The sequence below is a fragment of the Pinus tabuliformis genome, chromosome 1_2, assembly GCF_031772625.1.
Source record: "Pinus tabuliformis cultivar Carrire ecotype Pingquan chromosome 1_2, CPIR1, whole genome shotgun sequence".
NCBI classification, from domain to species: Eukaryota; Viridiplantae; Streptophyta; class Pinopsida; order Pinales; family Pinaceae; genus Pinus; species Pinus tabuliformis.
Window position 1 is genome coordinate 696,950,403 of NC_142298.1, and position 21,500 is coordinate 696,971,902.

Consider the following 21,500-nt stretch of genomic DNA (forward strand, 5'->3'; position numbering starts at 1 on the left):
TGTTTATAAGTCAACTTCTCATATAATGAGCTAATGTTGACAAGAAGTGACCCATCGTAGGAGGGCCTTAATGTATCCCACATCTACGACACGAAACATAGCAAATTATTTTTAGGAGGTGAAAACGATCTGATGATACAAGGTTTAGGAATGGCAGTCATGAAAAATGGAGGGTGAAGGTATTGCAGTGGATGAGGCGTAACTGGATGGTGAATCCTCTGAATGACTTCTCTTGAACATATCAGTGACACTAAGATGGATTGATAGCGTTAACCCCAAAAGATGGATGGTACAGCGGACCAATGGTGATATGACCGGTGAACAGAATAACCCAACCCTAACTCAATCATGGTGATGGAGTGAAAGTGTCATGTTCAAGAGCGACCTGCTACCAATAAAATCCTTCAAGTTTTATTCCATTTTTCCCTAGTCATTGTTGACCAGTACCTCTTTATTTTTGTCAAGCTTGAGGAGGATAACATATGCTTGTTCTATAATTTTCCCTTCGGGCAAACCTGTCGCTATGTTTTAGCAAGCCTAGCGACAGTGAAACTCGTTCTTGTTTGGGTGGATAAGTTTGTCGCTATTGTTTTAATGAGTTTAACGACAAGGATAACTCGATCCTTTTCATGTTTAGAGAGTTTGAAAAGGGACGAAAAGGAAACTCCAGTTGTCCTTTTTCATAGCATAATCCCTTAAGTCCGAAAAAGGATAAAATAATACGAAAGGGATGATTTTTCGATAACTTTAGCGAGCCGAAAAGACAAGCGCTCGATATTTTTTGTGGGATAATCCCTCAGGTCTGAAAAATATTAAAATATACTGGAGGGATGGCACTTCCAATCACTTTAGAGCACTGGAGAGGCCAATTGCTCGACAATCTTTTCATATTTAGCGATTTTGAAAAGTGTTTAAAGTGGACTCGTTTTTTGAGGAACGAGTGGTGTTTAGGGTAGCGAACTGGTTCTGGGTAATCTTGGAACTTCTCAAAACATGGTGATGTGAAGAGGTTGGCTAACAGGACCACTCATCGCAGCTGTTCCTCAAAAGGTAAACAATCAAGTGGAAGTGTATGATTGGCCAAAAGAATGGAGGTGATGGTAGAAACACAACCAAGGTTCAAAAGCCAGATAGAATGGCAATCGCAAAGGTTATTTACCGAAGGTGGGCTAAATTTTTAATGAAATTGAACTTTGGGGTAACATATTCTCAATGGTTGGTTTATTTTTTAACGAGTTTGAACCTTGTGGAAACATTGCTCATTGCTCCTTTTTATGTAAGATAGGAACGACCACACTAAAAAGATAAAGAAAAAACTAGAAAGTTAAGGAACTACTGAGGTTAGGTAGGATGGTTTCATCTGCGGAACGGTTCAAACACTTCCTTTGCTTTGTCCATAGCACAGACAAAGGTGAATGGTGGATCAGACCAGTCACCTAATCTATGAAGTTAAAAAACTAAAAAGCTAAAAAATCTAAAAAGCTAAAAAATGAAATTGGTCGTTTTTTGCTTGCATAAAAAGGTTTGCATGCCCCCAGGCATCGAGAAAAGGTGAATGGTGTGAGATAACACTTCCAATCACATAACCTATAGGGAAACCTATCTTTTCAGCTGGGTTCATCTGCAAAAGCAGACAAGGGTGCATGCCCCCTAAGCTTCATTACATTCACTAGACTACTCGTGGTAATTAGGTGGATGGAATGAAGGTTGAAGAGACATTCTTGATGCAAAAGGACCATTTATGGACGATGTTTGAATTGAAGCTGTGTTTGAACCGAGAAATGAAAACTGGTCAATAGTGACAATTTTTCCTTCATGCGGGAAACAAATCACTTGAAAGAGTGTTGAAACAATAGCTTCCATGTTGTAAACATATTCATGTCCAAGGAGTAGATTGTAATCTAACGGTCCTTGGACTACCATCACGTTCAAGTGAACGATTTTCCTTCTCAAAGTTATGGGTGACTTAGGAAGGATCCCTAACGGTTGACTGGTTCCTTTGTTAAAGCCTAACAAATTTTGTGTAACAGGCATAAGCGATGGCAAACCAAGCGCTTTCCAAGCAGTTGAGGAAAGGAAACTCACTGAAGCCCCTTCCTCTATGATAGTGCCAGACACGACCATTTTGTACACTTGCACTATGATTCAGAATGGTACATTAGAAGGAAGGCGGGATCTCGCTAGTCGATTCCAATTGAAAGAAGCGACTAGACTGCTTGGAGGGGGTACTGAATAAACTGTTGAATGAACCCCTTGATTAACGGGGACTAGGGGATTTTCCTCCTGTTGTGAGGGAACGGGTGGATTGCCCCCAAGTTCACCAGACTCTGTATTAGCAAAAAGAATTTGAATGGTATCGTTCTCATTCTCTTTGGAAATTGTATCATCTGAAGGTGAACCTTCTGAAGGTAAAATTGGGTCGACTGCCATCTCGACCTGTTGACTTTGGTCCAGTGTGGACTAAAAAGATTTGCTTTTAGCGATAGGTGTCTCGACCGACGGTTGAGTCATGTCAGTCGTATTTTCAACTAGTAAAGGACTTGAGGTGAGTTTCTTGTATCCAGATGGAAGTCGTTGCGGTGAAGTAGGATGGTTATGCAAGACTCTTTTGGCCTCATCCAAAAAAGGACAATGGGGAAGGTGATGGTCCCCTTCACATAATCCACATGGAATTTTGACCTTTCCTTTCTGTCCAGAAACTTCATTTTCACCAGTTGATGGTGTGCTGTCAACATGATCACCAGAGGTTGATGACACCGGACGGTGCGAACGGGGAGACAATTCTCTCAAGATCCGCGAAATGCAAGGACAATCTCGATTAAAATGGTTTCCTCTGCAAATTACACAAGGATATCTGGGAGATTTAGTGCATGGATTTTCACCAGATGATTCATGGTTGCCCCCTTGCTTAACTGACTTATTCTTCTTTTTCTTTTTCCCTTTCTTTTTCTTCTCAGTCACTTGGTTATTAACATCACTATTTTCACCAAGCGAAGAGGAAGAAGGGGAGGGAGAAACAAACAAAGAAGAAGGTGAAGGGTCAACTCTATTATTAACTAGTTGCTGATAAGATTGCTGAGGAACTATGGTATTTTGAATGATAGAGGTTGAGAATATCCATACCGGTAGGCTAATTGTGATTCTCGGAAGGGACAATGTGGCCATATACGGAGCACCAATGTCTCCCTAAGAGGAGAAAGGACTAGGATTCCCCTCAAAAGGGATTCCTTGATTGGTAGACTCCATTATATCAACCTAAGATCAACGAAGGAACATGGATGTTATTCCGAATTTAATAAATTTTAACAATGCTTTGACACAACTTTGCTTTTTCAATTTTTAAGAGTTGAGAAAAAGCTAAAGATGACTCTAGTCCCCTTCGATTTTTAATGAGCCTGAAGTGACAAGTGCTCAAATGGACCTTTTCTTTTAAGGAGTCGAAAAGGAACAAAAGTGACTACTCTTGAAATTTAAATAGAGGGATTACCAAACCAATCACAAAACTGCAATATACACCTTGGTGATAAATGAAAGAGAAATTACCAAGGACTTAAGTATGGCAGTCTATCTTCCCGAATGTTATGTTCAGTGCATTGCGATCGATAGGGTGGTAGACATGGATTCCTATGGATAAAGGATATCAGCCTATTGTGGTCTCCCAATATATACGCAACGGTACGGGGAGCACAAGTCTATGCTAGCACTTTTCATATCAAAGAGGAGGAATCACCGAACCTTCGATGAAAATGATAGTTACCAGATTTTACGATGCTGGAACACGTCTCTAGCCTAGACCTCTAGATGTGTTGCGTTAGGTTCCAAAGCATTGTTAAGTTCATTGAAATTTATTTTAGAGTTGATCTTGTTTAGAAGTTTGCCTTTCAAGGTTCACCACATGATGTAGATGTAAAATTCCTAAATATGCAATCTAAAATGATAAACAATTGTTGTTTACTTTTTAGCAATGAAAATCCTAGCTACTAAGGAAAGAAGATTACGATTCTTTCAAACAGAGAGCAAAGAGCACACACTAAATGCAATTTTCCTAAATCATTTTTCGCACACAGTCTAAATGCAAATGAAAATGCATGTATTTGTTTTTCATTCCCTTTAATGTGAAGAATGCCAAAAAGGAAAATTGAGTATAGATCTGAAATATTTTCTTCAAAGTGACATTTCGACAATTTCTTTTCAAAATGAAAGGAAGACTAAATGACACTTTTCAATTTCAAATAGAAAAACACTTTCAACACTTCAAATATTAACAATTCAAATCAAATACACGACAAAAGGTTCAATCGACTATCTAGAGAAAGAAGACTTTACGACAATTCTCTTTTTTGACACAAAACGACAGCTACGACAATTTTTTCACCAAAACGACAGTTTGATTTACGAAAATTTTCGACGAAGGACTGTAAATGATGGAAAAATACATAAAAACATTTACTAATCCTAATAAATGGAGGCTGATCTATGTAAAGCAAGGAGGCTTCAACAATGAGATACTGTTCATAAGCAACAAAACAATTAAACAGAGCTGAAAACAAGGACAAAAAACCCAAATTTCAAGGAGAGAAATAGGATTACTTAGTCATCACACTTGTGCTTCACAGAAATAGAGACGCATCTCACCTGCTACACTCAGGAGGTGCGATGCATACTGGCTTCCAGTGATAGACAATGCGATGGGCCAAGGAGTGAAACTGGTGTGGGTTTTGCTCAAATTTGCAGCTGAGTTCAGTGATTTAAGCTGAGCTATGATGGACAGTAAAAATAAAAGTACAGAGGAACAATCCTGGGAGGTTATTGAGCTACCACAAGGGCGTTTAGAATGCTTGCAAGTCAGATGTTCAGTTCATAAACTAAACTGGAGATTGACTGAAGCAGCATTCATCTACTATGCACTTGTAGAGCAAGAGCAGTTCGAAGGCTATCTGGCTAACTTCAGGCTTCGTCTATAGTTTATAAAGCAAACAACAATAACAGACAAACAAATTATTCGTTCCCCAGTGGAGTAGCCATTTTGTTTCCGGGAAAACTAGTGTCTTTTTGATATGCTAGTCGCACTAAGATTGGTAGCTATCTTAGAAACAAACAATCAAAGCAATTTTCGATTTCCTTTATGTATGATAGACAAGAGAGAAGCAAAGGGACCAACCTGGATCTTCCGCTTGACTCCTTTCTTGATTTCTCTCCCCCCTTTGATAGAGCTTGCAACTCCTCTCCTATTTGTCCTGCTTAGAGAATACCTGTAGAAACAAAGTAACAGAACACCATCAAAGCATCTCGATCTATTATATCATAAACAATGCAGAATCAGAAATACATTGAACATACAATGGCATTTACAAATAACAAGATTCACAAGTACATGATTGTATGGAGGAAAACTCAAAGAACTTTATTAAAATAGAAGGGAGAATTACAACCCAGCTGTCTGATCCAGCATCATCCTCCCAGCATCAAAGCCCTCTTCACCTCATGAAAAACAAGATCACCCAACAATACAATGCTTCTTCTCAAAGACAAACTATCAGCACTTCCTTACAAATTACAAAATTCCAGCCTCTAGATCTCTCAGATGAGGGATCCATTTATAGATGTTTGCAAAGGTGTGAGTCATCTCTGGGTTTTTGATTAGTGTCATTCCACTTGTAGTTCTTGGTTCCACTTGGAGATTTCTTGGATCTCTTACTCATCCCTGGGTGAATTCAGAGAGGCAAGTGTCATAGGAGAAGTTTCTAGAAGATTCCATGAGCATCCACTTAGCAAACTGTCTCGGAAATTTGTCCACTCTCACTCATCGCACCCCATAGAAGGCCTCTTTAGTATGCATCACACCTGGCTAGTGTAGGAGTCAGTATGCATCGCACCCTGACCATGGAGCAGTCAGTATGGTCCAGTTTTGGCTAGTTCTGAGTGGTTTTTCAGGTGGAACTTTTGGGGAATGATGTAATCAGTTGACCATGATATTTTAGGGTGTGAAACAACACTTTTAGGGGTTAAAGATCCCTTGGTTTATTGACATATAAGATTGGGGTTGCAGTTCCCAAATATGTCTATAACAGTGAGGAGTTGGCGCAAACACACCGTGTTGAGAGTCGAGCAATGAAAATGTGGTACATAGAGCATGTGCAGCAATCTCGCCTGCTCAACACCTCTGACCCACTTCATGGGCTCCAACTATGTAACCTCCGTCTCTTCATAGTATATATTCATCATATACTTACTAGTTTCCAAATGTGGGAACCTCTCATCGTCCACAAGGTCCCAATCCTCCATTTTCAGTATTGGAATGCGCGCTAATGTTGTGCCTTCAAATTCCACCTATTCAGGCAATAGGGTTGTCAAAACCATGAATTTCCCAGAATCTAGGTCCTTGGTAACTTTTGTTTTTCCCTTTCGCAGAGGGATATACACAGGGAGCCGTGAGATAGGCTTGACCTCTTTGGCATCCAATTCCTCTACACCTTGGTATTCTTCCTCCTCCAAATCGACCACTTTCTCCAACTGTTTATCTTTCTTCTCCTTCTGTCACACCTTTGGGTTCTTCCTCGGTGAATGTCTCATTGGCATCAACTTCTTCTACTTCTCCTTTGTGGCTGATTGCTTCGGCCTAGGCGACCTCAATGCAGTAGGCATAAGAGTGGTAGCTTCCATACTTGAGGTATCAGAGCCCAGCGCATCAGAAACAACAACTTTAGAACTTATGGCTTCTGTGGGGTTGGTAGTAGTCATTCGTTCTATGAAAAACTCTCGGGCTTCTGCGAAAAATTTATGAATGAGGGGCGTGTCACGAAATCCTCCCAGAATTAATCACTCATAAGCTTCAAACAACAAAATGCCCAGAAAACTCTGAGAATGCAAAGTGTTTTTCTGTGGACCAACATGCTCAATTTATAGAAGGTTTTGAATTCAAATCTGACCGTTCCTCCCAAATTCTGATCATAAATTCATCTTTGGTGGCAGATCTCCAAATATATTCACCGTAAATAGCTCCTAATCGCTCCTCTTAACTGACTTTTGGCCATCAAATCATGAATAATAACTCCAACAGCTAATTTTGGAACCATCTGCATGGCACCATCCTCCATGGTGTAGCTCATCCAGTGTAGCTTCACCTATTGCACTCTTGTCATCCATCATGCAGCCTTTCTTCCATGTTTGTCACCTACTCGGGCAACTTAATTTATAGTCCTGCAATCTGTTGTAGCTGCCTGGATTACTAAGACTGTCTTGCTTCGATATAGTCATTGCACAGGGGTAGGATCCCCTGTATACAACTTTAGCCTACTGTCATTCACTTTTCCAAGGAATGGTTCCTCATTCAGGTTCTCCATCTGAACTGCGCCACCCTCCGTGATCTCCTTAATAACATATGGCCCCAACTAGTGCATTTAAAACTTTCCTGGAAATTTCGTGAACTTGCTATCATATAATAGCACTAAATCATCTACCTTGAACTTGCGCAGCTTAATATGCCGATTATACCATGCCTTCTCGCATTCCTTTTGCAATTGCTAGTGAAATCCTACAAGGAAGCAGTCTTCTTCTAACTCCATGATTTGTGTGAGCTGTTATTCCAATGTCTCATGATCTGCCATTCTTGTCAATGCTACGATTTTTAAACTTGGGACAATATATTCCATAGGAATTACTGCTTTAGTCCCATAGACCAATCTAAACGATGTTTGGCTTGTCAACTTCTTGTAGGTCGTTCTATAAGCCCATAAAACAACAGGTATGCACATGTCCCTGTCATTCCTCTGCATGTTGCAGACCTTCATCAATGCATGCTCCAAAATCTTGTTAAAATCTTCCACCATTCCATTTGCCTGTGGGTGACAGGGCATGCCCTTATGATGATACACCTGAAATTATTCAAGCATCGCACTGATCATTTCATTAAAAAACTACATACCCCTATCAATCGTCAAAACCTTAGATCATCCAAACCTTATTAAGACATATTTGAACAAAAACTTTGCAGCAGTGGTCACTGTACAATCCTTCACTGGCTACGCTTCCGCCCACCTGGTTAAATACTCAGTTGCAGTAATGATATAAAGCGCGCCAGTCTTCTTTTGTGATGGTTGTATTGGACCAATAAAATCAATGGCCCATTTGTCAAATACTTGTAATGAGACTTGAGGATGTAAAGGAAATTCATCCCTTGGCGAAGGCTTCCCCGTCCTTTGTCAAGCATCACATTCCTTGCAATATGCCTTAGAATACTTGTGTAATGTTGGCCACCATAGCCCAGCGTGCAAAATCTTCTACGTGGTCACTTTTCCTACATAGTCACCGCCTACCACTCTTCCATGGGCTTCAGCTAGGATACTAGCATCTTCAAACTCCAGAACATACCTTCATAGTATCTCATCTGTTCCCATCTTATACAATTGACCCGCAATCACTGAAAAATCCGTAGCACGAACTACTAACTCCTTTTGTAGAGTGGAATAACCTTTCGGTGCTGTGCCCGTTGTTAAAAATTGAATGATATCAGAAAAATGATTGTTGGCGATGCGCACTGTAAAGAGCTGCACATCCAGTAGCCCTTCCTCCAAATTACCTGGTTCCTCAATTGTTTGTTAGAAAATTATATATTACAGAGCAATAGAACACATAAAATATTGTAGAAATATAAACATAGAAAATGTATAAAACAAGAGAGACACAGATATACGTGGTTCACCCAATTTGGGCTACGTCCATGGAGAAACAGCCAGTCCTTCCTTTTATATTATCCAACAAACTGAAGAGATACAACCTACAGAAAATCCATTGTAATTCCCTCTTCGCTCTCAATCTCCTCTCTCTTCCTCACTCAGAATACAGATCTACATAGACGCAATACAATTCCCTCATATATAGCAAGGGGTTTCCTTCTAGGGCAAAAAACCCTAAATTAAACATAACTTCTACTATCAAATCTCTACCTAATTGTTATAGACATTTTTGGGCACTGAAACCCCAATCACAAATGTCCATAAACCAAGGGCTCGTAAGTCCCTAAAGGTGTTGTTCCGACCCCTAAAAGAACAAGGTCAACTGATTGCAACATCTCCCAGAAGTTCTCCATGAAAAACTACTCAGAACTGGTCAAATCTGGATCATTTCACTTGCTCCATGGTCAAAGTGCGTTGCATCCCACCTACCGACACACAGTAGGTGCGATGCATGTTGAAAATCCCTTCTATGGGGTGCGATGGGCGAGAGTGGACAAATGGCAGGGTCAATCTGCAAGGTGGAGAATCATGGAATCTTCCAGAAACTTCTCCCGTGACACTTGCCTCTCTGCATTCGCCCAGGGATGAGTAAAAGATCATCAATCTCTAAGTGGAATCAAGAACTATTAGAGGGAGGACACTAATCAAATCTCAAAAGCTGACTCACTCCCCTTGCAAACATCTATATATGGATCCCTCATCCCAGAGATCCAGAGGATGGAATTTTGTATCTTGTAAGGAAGTGCTGTTGGTTTCTTGGTGCAACTTCATAGTGTTGGGTGATCTAAGCTTTTCATGAGGTGAAGAAAGGATTTCTTGCTGAGAGGATGACACTGGGTCATAGCAATTGGTTGTAATCCTCTTTGCTCTTTCTTGATTATCAATAAAGCTATTCAAGTTTTCCTCCACATTCTTGTATGATTGATGATTTATGCATTTGTGTGGTCAATATATATCTGGTCCTATATTGTTTATGATAGTAGATCTCTGTTCTTGGATAGTATTATGCTGCTTTGATTCTATAGGTGCTCTTTGAAGCTAGGTAGACGAGGAAGCGAGTGGCAAAGATCTACCAGAAGGGAAAGGAATCAAGCAAGGAACCAAGCACAAGACAAAGGTTGGTCTCCTTTATTCTTCTCTCATCTACTTTTCATAAAGGAAAACGAAAGTAGTTTTAGTTTGTTTGTTTCTAAGGTAGCTACCAGCCTTAGTGGGATTAGCAGATCTGCATAGACAATATTCCTGATAACAAAATGGCGACTCCACTGGGGAGCGAATAGATTGTTTGTTTATCTGCATTTGTTTACTTTATAAACTTATAGACGGACCCTGAAGTCAAGCCAGCTAGCCTTCGAACTGCATTTGCTATGCAAGTGCAAAGTAGATCAACGTTGCTTCAGTCTATCTCCTGGTTTTGTTTATGAATTGAACAATTGATTTACAAGATCTCTAATTGCCCTTGTGGTGGCTCTAGTAACCTCTTTAGATCTACCCCTGTGATTGATTTACTGATTACCACTTGCTCGGCCTAAATCCCTGAACTGAACTGCAAACTGTGACCCGGAACCCAATCAAAGTCTCGTCCCTAGTCCATCGCACTGTCTCTTCTTTGGATCCTGAATGCATCACACTTCCCGAGTGTGATAAGTGCGTTGCATTTCACTTTCCCAGTGCTGCAGGTGCGCTGATCAGACCTCTTCTGCTCTTAGATTTTGACTTCTGTGTTCACTCTTTTCAGTTCTATTCAAGATTTTTGCTGTTAGTAGTTAGTACACCTCTATTGAAAGCCCCTTCCTTGCCATTATTCTGCCTCCATTGTGCAAAGAACTGTAAATGTTTTTATGTATTTTTTGAGCCATTTTCAGTTCTCTTTTACAAAGAAGTAGCGTAATTGAACTGTCGTTTCTTGATTTGAAAATGTCGCAAGTGTCTTTTTCAGTCATAGAAGAGAATCTGATTGTTCTTGATAGTCGATTACACTATTACTCTTGTATTTGATCTGAATTAGTAGTTTTTCTAGTGTCAAAAGCAAGTTTTCAATTCCAAATCGCAAAGTGTCGTCATTGTCTTCATTTTCGTTTTGAAAAGAAACTTGTTAGTAATTGTCGCTTTGGAAAATAATTCAGATTTGTGCATTAGCTTTCTTTTTATCATTCACACATTAAGAAGGCTAAAAACAAATACATGCATGTGCATTTGCATTTAGACTGTTTGTTGGTTTGATTTAGGAGAGTGCATATAGTGTGTGCTCTCTACTCTATGTTGAAAGAATGATCATCTCTCTTTCCTTAGTAGCTAGGATTTTCATTGCACAAAGAAGATAAAATGATTGTTTGTCATCTTAGATTGCATTTTAGGAATTGTACATATACATCACGCGGTGAACCTGAAAGGCAAATTTCTTAAGCAAGATCAATTATAAAATAAATTTAATGAATCTAACAACGCTTTGGAACCTAACGCACAACATCTAGAATCCGGGCTAGAGACATATTCCGGCGTCGTAAAGCCTGGTAACTGTTGTTTTCACTGTTAGTTGGGTGATTCCTCCACTTTGAGACGACAAGTGCCAGTATGGACTTGTGCTCCCACGTACCGTCGAGTATATTTTGGGAGACCACAATAGGCTTTATCCTTTATCCATAGGAAGCCGTGTCTGCCGCCCTATCGATCGCAATGCACTGAACACAGCATTCGGGAAGATTGACTGCCGTATCGTAAAAAGTATTCTGCAGTTTTGCGATTGGTTTGGTAATCCCTCTGTCTATATTTCCAGAGCAATCTCTTTCATTCCTTTTCAGACTCCTTAAAGGAAAAGGTCCATCTGAGCACTTGTTACTTCAAGCTCATTAAAAATCGAAGGCGACTAGAGTCATCTTTTGTTTTTTCTCGACTCTTAAAAATTGAAAAAACAAGTTGTGTCAAAGTGTCTAAAATTTATTTTAATCGGAATAAATATCACCTTTCCTATGTTGGTCTTAGGTTGAGAAAATGGAGTCCACCAACCAAGGGTTTCCCCTTGGAGGAAATCCTAGTCCCTTCTCCTCTTGGGGAGGTGTTGGTGCACCCCATATGGCCACATTGTCGCTTCCAGGATTGACAATTGGCTTGCCCGTATGGCTCTTCTCAACTTCTGTCATTCAGAACCCCATGATTCCTGAACAATCGAGTCAGGAACTAAACGATACCAAAGTTACCCCCCAACCCTCTACTTTGTCCAATTATTCCTCTCCTCCTTCCTCTTCGATTGATGAAGCTGGTAAAGCCAAAAATCAAGTAACTGAGAAGAAGAAGGAGAAGAAGAAGAAAGAGAAGAAGAAGAAGGAGCCAAACGCGAAAAGGGGAGACCAGGCATCGTCTAGCGAAAATCCACACACTGCACCATCCAGGCCTAAATCGCCATGTGTCATTTGCAAAGGAGACCACTTTCATCGAGATTGTCCTTGCATTCCTCGGATCTTAAGGTACTGGCCTCCTCGTTTGCACAATCCGGTGTCGTCAACCTCTGATGATCATGTTGAAAGTACACCGTCAACTAGTGAAAGTGAAGCCCCTGGACAAAAAGGAAAATATAAATTTCCTTGTAAATTGTGTGAAGGCGATCATGCCGTCCACCGTTGTCCCTTCTTAGATGAAGCTAAAAGAGTTTTGGACAACCGTCCGGTTTCACCATTACGGCTTCCTCCTGGATATAAGAAACTCTTGCTAAGTCCATCACTAGTTGAAAATCCGGCTGACACACCCTTGTGGTCAGCCGAAGCATCTATCATTGAAGAAAAACCATCTGAATCCATACCAGACGAAAGTCAAAAGGTCGAGGCGGCAGTTGACCCGGTCTTGCCTTCAGAGGATCCATCTTCAGATGATACAATCACCGAAGAGAACAAGAATGACACCGTTCAAATTCTCTTCGCAAGCACAGACTTCGATGAACATGGGGGTAGTCTACCCGTTCCTTTACCACAGGAAGGAAGTTCTTCAGAGTCATATCCGACCGTCTATTCGGTCCCACCTCTAAGCAACCTAGTTGTTTCCTTCGACTGGAATCTACTAGGCAGACCCCGTTTACCGGCTAGTGTACCATTTCGAATCATTACTCAAATATATAGAATGGTCATGGCCGGTACCATCATAGATGAAGGGGCTTTTGTGAGTATCCTTTCCTCAACTGCTTGGAAAGCGTTTGGTTCGCCATTGCTTTTGCTTGAAATGAGAAATCTAACAGGCTTTAACAAAGGAACCAGTCGACCATTAGGGATCCTTCCCGATGTGCCGATAACATTGAGAAGGAAATTCATTCACATGAACGTAATGGTAGTCCAAGGACCCCTGGATTATAATCTACTCCTTGGACGAGACTATATTTATTGCATGGGAGCCATTGTCTCCTCACTCTTTAGAGTAATGTGTTTTCCACATGAAGGAAGAGTGGTCAAGCTCGTAGACTAGCTTTCATTCCCCGGTTCATGCATAGCAAATATTCATACACCAACCCTGAATGGTATTTTCATGCAAGGAATGTCTCATCAATCCCCAGTCCATCCACCTGATGAGCGCGAGTGATTCGGAGGACATGACTGAAACCCAGGGGGCATGCACCCTGGTCTGTTTCGACAGGAAAACCTTGGGTATAGGGTAGGTTTTCGCGGAGGATATATGACTGGTCTAACACACCCGTCCATTTAGGAAAATGGGATTAGACTGGAATAAGATTCCCTCGTCAAAGTTATGTGAGTGGAGGCGTCTGCGCCACTCACCTTTGTCTATTTCGGTAGACATCGCCGAGGAAGTGTTTTGCCTGAAGTATGGATAGAACAATCTTTGGTAACTTGGAAATTTTTCACTATACTTGGGGGCAAGCAAACCTTTTGGCATGCAAGCGAAGAGCAACCATTTATTTTTTTTAAATTTATAGGTCCTCTAACCCTCTAAACTCGTAGGATTGGTCATTTACTAACTTGTATAAAGAAAGGATGTGGGGCAAAGCTTTGAAAAAATGTCGTTTTTAGATGAGACATCCTTATTATATGACTGGATTGAGCAGTTTTAATGTGGACTTCAAGCTCGTTAAAAAATAAACATAAGCAATGAGCAAATGTTCCTCCAGAGTTTAAGCTCATTTTAAAATAAAAAATGAACCAATTTCTGGTAAATAACCATCGTGAATGTATTATCATCAGCCTTTGAAGCCTTGGTCGTGTTCTCATCATCACCTCCACTCTGTATTGGCCGATCATTCACCTACACTTGATTGTTTACCCTTTTTGAGGAATAGCTGCGAAGAGTGATCCTGTTAGCCATCCTTGTGACACTGCCGTGATTGGAAAATTCCAAACCTTACCTGGAATTAGCTGCTACCCAAATTTATCACTCGTTCCTCAAAAGACGAGTCTCCTTTAAGCTCTTTTCAACTGACTCGTAAAATATGAAAAGATTGCCGAGCGATTGGCCTCTCCAGCTCGTTAAAGTGATCGGAAGTGCCATCCCTCCTTTAGATTTTAATCTTTTTGGACCTGAGGGATTATTACACAAAAAGATCAAGCGCTTGCTTTGTTCAGCTCGTTAAAATTACCGAAAATTCATCCCTTTTGTATCATTTTATACTTTTTCGGACTCAAGGGATTATATGACGAAAAAGGATTGTTGGAGTCTTCTTTACGTCCCTTTTCAGACTCTCTAAAATTGAAAAGGACCGAGTTATCTTTGTCGTTAAACTCGTTAAAACCGAATAGCGACAAACTTGTCCGTAACAGACAAGAACGAGTTATACTATCGCTAGGCTCGTTAAAACATAGCGATGGGTTTGCCCGAAGGGCAGATTATAGAACAAGCATATGTTATCCTCCTCAAGCTTGACAAAAATAAAGAGGTACTGGTCAGCAATGACTGGAGAAAAATTGGGAAGAAAACTTGAAGAAACTTCATTGGTAGCAAGTCACTCTTGAACATGACACTTTCACTTCGCATCCGAGTCGGGTTGGGTTGTTCCATTCACCGGTCACATCACCATGGTTCCATCACACCATCCATATTTGGGGTTAATGCTACCAATCCATCATGTCAGTGTCACCGATATGTTCAAGAGAAGTCGCTCAGAGAATTCACCTATGTCTCATCCGCTGCAATACATTCACGCTTCATTCTTCCATGATCGCCACCCTGAACCTTATGTCATCAAATTGTTTTCACCTCCATTAAAATCATTTGCTCTGTTCTGTGTCATAGATGTGGGATTCATTAAGGCCCTCCTACGACGGATCGCTTCTTGTCGACATCAGCGCATTATCTAGGAAGTCGATCTAGGAACAACCCTTTCAGTACTTTGAAGCTTGCATGCCTCAATGGCAAGTTTCTCACTTCCGCTGACAGGTTTACATCAATGGCCTTCGACCGAAAGATTTTGTGTGGTGTTCGATGCCAAGTCCCTTATTCACACCACATGAATTGTACTGTAGTACCTTGAGGGTCATCATCATTATCAGTGATTCCTCTCGTGCCTGTTAACAACTTACATCATTGGTTGGTAATCAGGCGATGTCTTTTCATGTTCGACTCCAGAACATCTCTCACATGGATCAACTTGTACTTTGAGTGAAGATCAAACGAGATTGAAGACCCCGGATCTAGTTTCATCCATCCGGGCTGCGATATATATTCAGGAAAATAAAGACATCAAATGTACACCATTGCTGCACAGATAATCATCCAATCTAAGGGATGATGGCTCTACCAGAATCATCAGACACTCAGACGATTGTCTGTCCTATGTACATGAAAATGAATTTATAAAGCTGAGCATGGGAAATGCCCACCTCAGCTAGATCATGAAAATATTATGAAGATAATGTATTGTATTGTATCTTATTACAGGTCACCTTCCAGCTTGAAAAAACTTCGGATCCTCATGATAAAGCATTTCACCCGACATAAAAAATTAACGACCTCATGCTTTAGGGGGCAACTGTTATAGACATTTTTGGGCACTGCAACCCCAATCACAAATGTCCATAAACCAAGGGCTCCTAAGTCCCTAAAGGTATTGTTCCGACCCCTAAAATAACAAGGTCAACTGATTACAACATCTCCCAGAAGTTCTCCATGAAAAACTACTCAGAACTCGTCAAATCTGGATCATTTCACCTGCTCCATGGTCAAAGTGCGTTGCATCCCACCTACCAACACATAGTAGGTGCGATGCATGTTGAAAAGCCCTTCTATGGGGTGCGATGGGCGAGAGTGGACAAATGGCAGGGTCAATCTGCAAGGTGGAGAATCATGGAATCTTCCAGAAACTTCTCCTGTGACACTTGCCTCTCTGCATTCGCCCAGGGATGAGTAAGATATCATCAATCTCCAAGTGGAATCAAGAACTATCAGAGGGAGGACACTAATCAAATCTCAAAAGTTGATTCACTCCCCTTGCAAACATCTATATATGGCTCCCTCATCCCAGAGATCCAGAGGCTGGAATTTTGTATCTTGTAAGGAAGTGTTGTTGGTTTCTTGGTGCAACTTTATAGTGTTGGGTGATCTAAGCTTTTCATGAGGTGAAGAAGGGCTTTCTTGCTGAGAGGATGACGCTGGGTCAGAACAATTGGTTGTAATCCTCTTTGCTCTTTCTTGATTATCAATAAAGCTATTCAAGTTTTCCTCCACATTCTTGTATGATTGATGATTTATGCATTTGTGTGGTCAATATATATCTGGTCCTATATTGTTTATGATAGTAGATCTCTATTCTTGGATAGTATTATGCTGCTTTGATTCTATAGGTGCTCTTTGAAGCTGGGTAGATGAGGAAGCGAGTGGCAAAGATCTACCAGAAGGGAAAGGAATCAAGCAAGGAACCAAGCGCAAGACAAAGGTTGGTCTCCTTTATTCTTCTCTCATCTACTTTTCATAAAGGAAAACGAAAGTAGTTTTAGTTTGTTTGTTTCTAAGGTAGCTACTAGCCTTAGTGGGATTAGCAGCTCTGCATAGACACTATTCCCGATAACACTAATGAACGACCCAGATTGACTATGAAATTACAACATTTTACAAGGCAATTTTACATCTATTTTTAGCTTTGGGGGCGCTGCCCTCGATCTCCCCGCTAGGGGGGGGCTCCCAAAGGTCGTAACCGACCCCCCCGGACCCCCCTTGCAGTGAATATTTTATGGGTGCCGTTGCCGCCCCATTACGAACTGGGGTCCAATGCGGTGATACCTTTGAATACAAAAGATAATCAGGCTCCACACCCAACAATCTCCCACATGGAGACTGATTATAGCAACTCCACCGCTGCTTCATTTGTTGGAAAATGACTCCACTTTGGACCTGGCTATTTCTCATCTTCTTCATCACACTTGAAGATGAATTGAAACTAAGCAGATTCTCAGTTTCTCCATGGTTACAAATTTTGTTAACATATCTGCAGGATTTTGGCTAGTGTGTATCTTTTCCAACTTCAACTGTCCATCTTCCACTGCTAACCGTATAAAATGGTATTTGACCTGTATATGTTTAGTATTGGAATGAAATGTAGAGTTCTTTGCAATATGTATGGCACTCTGGCTATCACTGTATAACCTTCCCAACTCTTGCTTCTTACCTAATTCATCCAGAAACCTTTGTAACCAAATCATTTCTTTACTAGCCTCTGTAGCAGCAACATACTTCTCTTCTGTTGTTGAGAGTGCAACAACACTTTGTAGTTTTGAGACCCAACTGACAGTTGTTCCACCTACAGTAAAGACATACCCTATTGTGCTCCTCTTGTTATCTCTATCACCCACCATATCTGCATCAACATATGCCTGTAGAGCAATGTTTGAACCACCAAAGCATAATGCTTGATTTGTGGTACCTCTCAAATACCCGAGAGTCCACCTCACCGCCATCCAACGTTCTTTTCCTGGATTGTTCATGTACCTGCTTACAACTTCCACTGCATGTGCAATATCAGGTCTTGTGCAGACCATTGCAAACATTAAGCTTCCAACTACTGATGCATATGGAATTTTAGACATATGAGACATTTCTTCCTGAGTCTTGGGACACTCCTCCTTACTTAATTTGAAATGGCTAGCCAAAGGTATACTAAATGGTTTTTCATTCTGCATATTAAACCTTTTCAACACCTTTTCTATGTACTCACTTTGAGACAATGTTAATTTTCGATTCTTCCCATCTCTAGTTATTTTCATACCAAGGATTTGTTTTACAGCACCCAAATCCTTCATTGAAAATGAGTTCGCCAATTTTATTTTGAGCACATTTATTTCCTACATGTTAGAACCTGCAACAAGCATGTCATCTACATACAATAACAATATAATATAGTTGCCATCATTTTGCCTTTTGAGATAAACACAATGATCAGAGTGACATCTAGTATAACCTTGTTCAGACATAAACCTGTCAAATTTTAGATACCACTACCTTGGAGTCTGTTTTAAGCTGTACAAGCTCTTCTTCAACCTGCACACTAGTTTCTCCTTCCCTTTTAACTCATATCCTTGTGGCTACAACCTATATATATCTTCCTCTAGATCCCCATGGAGAAACATTGTCTTTACATCTAACTGCTCAAGATGCAAATCTTCAACTGCTACTAGACTTAAAATAGTTCTGATTGAATTCATTTTAACAACAGGAGAAAGTATCTCGTTAAAGTATATACCATTTTTCTGTGCAAACCCTTTCACCACAAGTCTAGATTTATACCATTTTCTACCTCCATCTTCTTCCTTCAACTTGTAAACCCATTTATTCTGCAATGCTATTTTACCTACATGCAACCTGACTAAGTCCCAAGTCTAGTTATGTGCTAAGGAGAGTATTGTTTAGGGGGTCTAATTATCCGGGTATATCTTCTAATACCACTTTCAGGTGTTTGAGGTGCTTGTTACTATTGTGGTTGTTGTTCTAGCCATTGATCATTATGATTTTAAGGCACCATCACTTTTTCTGTGATCTCATCACGCACTGTGTATTCTCTATTTTCTTTTTCTTGTTTCTTTTCCTGCAGCTGATCCTTATACAAAACCTTTTCATTGAATATGACATTTCTTCTCCTAATGTCTTTGTTTTTTTCATAATCATAAAAGCGATAACCAAAATCATTAACACCATATCCAATAAAAGTACATTTCTTTGATTTTGCCTCAATCTTTGTTCTATTTTCTTTATTAATGTGGATGAAGGTTTCGCAACCAATTTTTTTAAAAAATGAGTAGTTTACCTTTTCACTTGTCCATGCCTCCTCTGGATACCACCATCCAAGGAACTTGAAGGCCCTCTATTTATTAGATAAACAACAGTATCTACAACATCTGCCCAAAATTGTAAATGCAGTCTTGCATGCAATCTCATGCACCTTGCACGCTCCATGATTGTCCTGTTCATCCTTTCTGACACACCATTTTCTTGTGGTGTTCCTGGAACTGTATTCTCTCTGCGAATTCCATTCTCTAAACAGTACCTATCAAACTCTTTGCTGCAATATTCACCTCCATTTTCTGATCTAAGACACTTCAACCTTTTTCCTGTCTCATTTTCAACCAAAGCTTTCCATTTCTTGAAAGTATCAAATACATTAGATTTATTTCGAATACAATAAATCTAGGTTTTTCTGGTTGCATCATCAATAAAAGTAACATAATAATGAGAGCCACTGAAAGATGATACTTGAGCAGGTCCCCATACATCTTTATGCACAAGCTCTAATTTTTTGCTCTTCTTTTCTTTCCCAACTCTGAGGAATCTGACTCTCTTCTGTTTTCCATAAACACAATTCTCACAGAATTTTAAATCAACATGCTTCAAACCTAGCAACAAATTTCTTGAGTGAAGAATCTGCATCCCCTTCTCACTCATGTGCCCGAGCCTATGATGCCACAATGCCATATATTCTCCTGTAGAGGTTAAAGAATTAATAGAATTAGAAATACCATTGCATAAATACAATGTACTAACCTTTTCTCCTTTTTCTATTACCAGGGATCCTTTAGTGACATTCCAGGTTTTATCTGTAAAAGTAGTCACACAACCTTCACCTTCGAACTGCCTTGTTGAAATAAGATTTTTCTTCAGATTTGGAACATGCCTTACCTCCTTCAATAGCCATTGATTTCCATTCTGATATTTTATGAAAACTATATCCATTCCAATGATTTTACAGGGTTTATCATCACCCAGTCAAACCTGTCCAAAATATCCTTAAACATATCCATGAAAATGTTTCCTGTCAGGTGTGGCATGGAATGAGGCCCCTGAATCTACCACCCAAGAATCAATCATATTTTCTAAAGAAAGAATCAAAGCATCTTGCAACACATCACCTGTCACATTTTCTTCATGATTGTTTTCTTGCTACGCATCTCCTTCTTTTCCCTTCCAAGACTTGCTGTCTTTCTTCAGGCGTCCTTTCTTCCCACATTTCTAGCACACTATCCCGGATCTGGACTTGAATATGCCTTTCCTTGACTTACTGTGATATCTTAGGCTCTTTCCTCTTTCCATTTTTCTTCCCCTAGTCTCTGTAGTTAAAGCATTACCTGATGTCTCACTAGAGCTTTTCTGTCGCATTTCCTCGCTAAGGATTGCACTGCCAACATCATCAAACTTTAAAGTACTAGATCTAGAGACAGAGTTACTAATGGCCATAACTAAACCATTCCAAATTTCTGGCAATGAGCACAGAAATAACAAAGCCCTAAATTCATCATCAAAAGTCACCCCTACAGAACTTAACTGACTGGTAACTGTATTAAATTCATTTAAATGATCAGCATCAGATCCACCTTCTAACATTTTCATGTTAAATAAATGACTCATAAGAAATACCTTATTTGAGGCCGAGGGTTTTTCATATAGTTTGGCCAATGTCGACATTAAACCCTCTGTTGTCATTTCCCTTGAAATATTAAACACTACCGATGCTTCTAGGCACAACTGTATTGTTCCAAGTGCCTTTCTGTCGAGAATATCCCATTCTGTGTCTATCATACTCATCATCTTATTTGCCTTTCCGCTCAATGGTTGGTACAGATCTCTCTGATGCAAATAATCTTCTATTTTCATCTTCTGCAGCTAGTAGTTTTGATCGTTAAATTTTTCGACCCTAAACTTGCCATCTTCTGCCATTTCTCCCACTCGAACCAGGAACCCTTCTCTCCTGCGAGTTTATCAACCAAATAGACCTTCGACTCTGATACCAATTGTTAGAAAATTATATATTATAGAGCAATGGAACACATAAAATATTGCAGAAATATAAACACAGAAAACACATAAAACAAGAGAGACACAGATATACGTGGTTCACCCAATTTGGGATACGTCCACAGAGAAACAACTAGTCCTTCCTTTTATATTATCTAGCAAACTGAAGAGATACAACCTACAGAAGATCTGCTGTAATTCCCTCTTCCCTTTCAATCTCCTCTCTCTTCCTCACTCAGAATATAGATCTACATAGACGCAATACAATTCCCTCATATATAGAGAGGGTTTGCCTTCTAGGGAAAAAAACCCTAAATTAAACATACCTTCTACCATCAGATCTTCGCCTAATGAATGACCCAGATTAACTACGAAATTACAACATTTTACAAGAAAAATTTACATCTATTTTTAGCTTCGGGGGCGCTGCCCCCGATTCCCTCGCTAAGGGGGGCAGGGGGGCCTCCCAAAGATCGCAACAGCCCCCCTAGACCCACCCTGCAGTGAATATTTTATGTGCAACGTTGCCGTCCCATTAGGAACTTAGGTCCAATGCGA